This window comes from Pinus tabuliformis, chromosome 2_2, assembly GCF_031772625.1.
Source record: "Pinus tabuliformis cultivar Carrire ecotype Pingquan chromosome 2_2, CPIR1, whole genome shotgun sequence".
In the NCBI taxonomy this organism is placed as follows: domain Eukaryota; kingdom Viridiplantae; phylum Streptophyta; class Pinopsida; order Pinales; family Pinaceae; genus Pinus; species Pinus tabuliformis.
In genome coordinates this window covers 802,974,731-802,979,730 of record NC_142300.1, presented here as the reverse complement: position 1 = coordinate 802,979,730, position 5,000 = coordinate 802,974,731, and the positions used below count along the sequence as shown (strand labels likewise).

The 5,000-nt window shown below is 44.9% G+C and overlaps 1 non-coding gene across 1 annotated transcript in view; it reads left to right on the top strand.

The window, feature by feature from the left end:
- The first annotated feature begins 4,848 nt into the window (after positions 1-4,848).
- LOC149195321 (5.8S ribosomal RNA) overlaps positions 4,849-5,000 on the top strand; it is a 154-nt gene continuing 2 nt past the window's right edge. Inside the window, exon 1 of the ribosomal RNA XR_016255279.1 lies at positions 4,849-5,000. This exon is cut by the window's right edge and continues 2 nt beyond it. This is a non-coding gene — a ribosomal RNA (5.8S ribosomal RNA).

Sequence of the window (5,000 nt, the reverse complement as noted above, 5' to 3'; positions counted from 1 at the left end):
CCCTTCCGACGATCTGTTCGGCCAGGCATGGTTGCTGCAGAGTTGAGGTGCTTGGTAAAAATGATGGATAAATTCGGACTCATTCGTAGCGGTGGTGCTCGGTCTTTTGTTCGTTGGAAGGCATGGGCCAAGGGTGCGGGCTTCCATAGTTAGTTCTCTCGAAAAGGCGGCGGCGGTTGATGTGTTGCTTGGGTGAGCTTTTTCGCTGGTGGTTGGGTCGAGGGAGTTGTTGCGCACGCGCCTGGTAGCTCAAACCTTCCGTGAGGCGAGATTGTCGGGGTGTGGTCAAGTATGGGATGGATGAAGAGCGGTTCAACCCATTGGGCTGGCCACCCTAGTCCCTCCTGACCGTTCCTCGACATGCCCTCGCGGAAGGGTTGGGTGTCTAGGTAACGAAAAACCCATCCCTCGGTCTGAGCTCCATCGAGATCGCATTTTTCCCCGCCGACGGGCATGAGGGTGGCAATCTTATCTCGTGCCTTTGTTGTCGAGGGAATTCCTCATCCTTTCATGAGCCACTCCCCTTCTGAGGGAAAAAGAAGTAGCGGGTTGTCTCTTTATTCCTCCCGTTGGATTGTGGGTTTTTTGTGGGACTTGCGTCATTTCTTCGTTTCGTGGTGTGCGCTTTGTGAACGTCCCTCTCTCTAGTGGCCTTGCACCGTCGATGTATTTGTGGCCTGTGGCTTTCTCCATCGTTGAGTGTCGGCCCATGACAACTCCTCTTTGGAGTTTGATTCTTTCACCCCCGATGACTCTCTCGCTGGAAAGGTTGTTGGGTGTTTTGTACACGGAGGGGTGCAATAGCGGGGTGGGTTTGTGTTATGGGCAGTAGTCTATTTGTCATTTGAAGCCTTGCGCCACTGGGTTGGGGGGCTGTTTGCCTCTCAGTGTCTTGCTACAGACACTGGTCTCATCGTGGCCCTCGTCTTTTCTATTGGTCAATTTTGGGTTGTGATTTATTTGCTTGATTGTTTTTGCTATGTTGTAAAGCTGGAAAGGGTGTTGTGCTGAATGCATGTGGGAGGGTGTGAAGAGGTGGGACGATTTTTTGATTGCGTGCCTTGTTTGATTCTTTTTGGTTAGCGGACATCTTGCTCGGCGTGCTGTTGAGCTTCTCTCTTTTCTTGGGATCTTTGTTTCTTTGGTGTTGTTTTCTTCCCTTCTTCCTTTTGCCCCTAGCCTTACGGAGGAGAGGTGGGATTGTTGTGGATTGGTGTTCGGGAAGGACGAAAAGCAGTGCGAGTTCCAAGGGTGGCCACCCTAGTCCTTCTCGATCATCGTCCCCTGCAGTTCCCCCCTTTTTCTGAAGGCGCGGGGTTTGGGAAGCTTGTTCTCTGTTTGAGCCTCCCCTTGTGAGCCAGTAGCCACGTTTGATATCTATTGCTTTCCTTTTGTTTTCTTCCCTTCTTGCTTTTGGCCCCTTAGCTTTACGGAGAAAAGGTGGGATTATTGTGGATTGGTGTGTTCAGGAAGGATGAAAAGTAGTGCGAGTTCCAAGGGTGGCCACCCTAGTCCTTCTCGATCACCATACCCTGCAGTTCCCCCCCTTTCTACGAAGGCACGGGGGTAGGGACGCTTGTTCCCTATTTGAGCCTCCCCCTGTGAGCCGGTGGACGTGTTTGATATCTCTTTTTCTTTCATGTTGATTTCTTCCCTTCTTTCTGGCCTAGCTTTACGGAGAAAAGGTGGGATTGTTGTGTATTGGTGTTCGAGAAGGACGAAAAGTAGTGAGAGTTCCCAGGGTGGCCACCCTAGTCCTTCTCGATTTTCGTCCCCTCCATTTCCCCCCTTTTCGGCGAAGGCACAGGGTTGGGGAAGTGTTATCACAAAATCGTGTACTAAGGGCTGCTACCTAGCAAGATCTCATGTAACTATTTCAACCAGGCTTTAGACTAAGGCTTAGCCTCCTTAGTCAGAGAGGGCTCTCTCACTGATTTTTGATAGGAAATATTAACAAGAAAAGATGGCTAACTCTTCAAACAGTTTATGAAAACAAGCTGGTTGGAACAACAAAATAACACTTCTTCCATTGGGCTCATGGAGTCAAACACTTCTGCAGTAAACTATTAACCACTCAATCATAGAAGCCAAGGCATATAATGTTTAACACTCAAAACATCTCTCAAAAAGAACTTCAACTCATAAATATACACAGGAAGTCTGAGCACTAGGTGAATTCAGAGTGATTGCATATTTAGTGAGCTGTAAAATACATAAAGGATAATAACAAAACCATACATATTCTGAGCATTGAACACATGATGAATCTTGGGAAGAAAAAGTAATTCTTATATTACTGTCAAAAGTCTTCTTACACAAGCTGATAAAAACTCTGGTTTTTCATAAATCTCCAACCCTACTTACATCAGAGTTTTCACTATATATAGGAAAACCAAAACTAAAACTATCTTGAGTCTCCTCAACAAGCATGAGGGGAGAGCTCGATGATCATTAACTAACCTTATCTATTTTTAAACAAACTTATTAAATACATAAGGTATTGTGCTATAAATACAAAGGGTCCTAATCACACTAAAACTCTAACTTCATCTCCTCGTATACCTGATTCCTTTCTTGATCTTTGACAGCTGTCTTTTGTTGGTTAGGCTCAAGATGACTGAGCTACAGGTGCAAGGAACGCTGACTTTGGATACCTGAAGGCGCTGATGGATCATTTATCATTAGGATCAAAATTCCTATTTTTATGGTGCCTGTCTCCTACCATCTTCAGAAAATCAAGCAACATGTCCCAGCTCCTTTAATATCCCAAAACTTACGAGCCTCACCATACTTCAAATGCGTTGGAGGCCTCATGGATAGCCAGGTGTATGAACCAAAAAGATATCCCTCGTATGCCATTCTGCTAAACCCTAATTTGTCATAAAGTAGCTTTACAAAAGTTTGACTTGAGATAAAAATTTCACCTTTACCAAAAGGTCCACCTGTCATTCTCTAAATGGCTATGATAGCCTTGAGTAATATATCTTTCATTACTTTGGCGTTTCCTTCAGAAATCTGCTGACCTCACCATTAAACTGCTCATTTTCCTTATAAATCAGCACCTACAGCAGTTTCGCAGTTTCGTAGCGCAAGTTTAAACATAAATTCCTCCCACCTCAGAACGAATTTGAAGAAACTGAAAGAGGTTTTTGTATTTTGGTATGTTAGGAATAAAAGCCTCTTTCAGTTTTCAAAATTAAGTTTTCAGCTGCTCAGAATCCCTTCTGGAAATTTGCTAGTAAACGCAGAAAACAGAGTTTTTTCTGCTGAAACAGGCTGCTACAGGGGTTTCGCAGCGCGCTGCGAAACTGCTGTGTAATTTCAAAAATCACAGCTTATTGCCAAAATCCGACTGTCTTGAGTTTCTTTACCTTGGAATGTGTGACAAGCTCAAACTCACCAAGCATCTTATTATCCGAATAGGCTTTTCCATAAAGAAAAGCAAGCTGGATCCTTTTCAAGATTGAGAAGTTCAAATGACAAATATAGTGACTGTATAAAAACGATCTTTCAACATGAAGACTTGCCCCTGTGAAGCAGTTATCAACAATTATGCAAATGTCTTGATCTAGCTTTGCTGCATCTACCGGAATTGTAAAGTCAATCTCCTTGAGAGTGAAGTAAAGGGCGTTCACCGAAGTATCAAGTAAAACCTCACCAAGAATTACCACAATGCCATCAGCCACAAAAGAAGTAATTCTTAAACATGATTCCTCTTGAAGATTAATTTTAATAAGCTGCAACTGAACAACTATTTGTGATGGACCAAAAAGGCTCTGGTGTGGCTCTAAACACTGATTTATTGTTTGATCTGCTCCTGTATCATGTAGTTCTGGAGGGCGATTTGCTGTTCATTTGCAATAGGTTGCTCAATGCTACACTTTGATTTTGATATCTGATAAAATTTCAATCTTTCCCCAGAGGGATTTGGCAACAGTGGTGGATGCAAAGCATAAAAGTCACCAAGCACACATGCAGGAGCTTGAGAACATGCCACCTGTAAAATGCATCCACCCCAGAGCTATTTTGCATGACAATTGCTATGGATTCGAACAAAACCCCAGTTTCGTAGCACGCTACGAAATCACCTAAACAGGTAACGCTGCGAAACTGCTAAAAGGATTCATGCGCTGCAAAAACACTTAAAAATTATTACATGAGCTACGAAATAACCTAAAGAGCTTTGTGAGCGGTTTTAAAATTTTGGCATTAGAATTTTCAGTGATAACAGGAAGCTTGTTCTCTGTTTGAATCCTCCTCCCCTTGTGAGCCGGTAGCCGCGGTTGATATATCCCTTTCTCTCTTGTTGTTCTCTTCCCTTCTTCCTCGTGGCCCCTAGCTTTACAGAGAAAAGGTGGGATTGTTGTGGATTGGTGTTCTGGTAGGATGAAACGTAGTTCGAGCTCCCGGGGTGGCCACCCTCGTCCTTCTCGATCGTAGTCCACTTCAATTCCCCCCTTTTGCCGAAGGCACGGGACTTGGGAGGCTTGTGATTTGTTTGTGCTTTGTTTTCTACCCTGTTCTCTTATTTTCGGTCCCTAGCTCTACGAAGAAAAGGGGGAATTGTTGTGGGCTGGTGTCGGGGAAGGGATAAAAGCAGTGCGAGCTCCCTGGGTGGCCACCCTAGTCCTTCTCGATCGCTGTCCCACGCATTTCCCCCCTTTTTGCGAGGGCGTGGGGCTGGGGGGAGATTGTCCTCTATTCGAGCCTCCCCTCATGAGGGGGTTAGACACCTTTGTTTCTCTTTCTCTCATGCGTTTTTCCTCCTTTTTCCCCTTGGCCTTACATTTGTTGTGGGGGGTGCCCCTATCCAGTTTTGTGGCCGATTTTTCGGTAATACGTGGAAATGACTCTCGGAAATGGATATCTCAGCTCTTGCTACGATGAAGAACGTAGCGAAATGTGATACTTAGTGTGAATTGCATAATCCCGTGAATCATCAAGTTTGTGAACGCAATTTGCGCCCGAGGCCTCAGTCGAGGGCACGTCTGTCTGGGTGT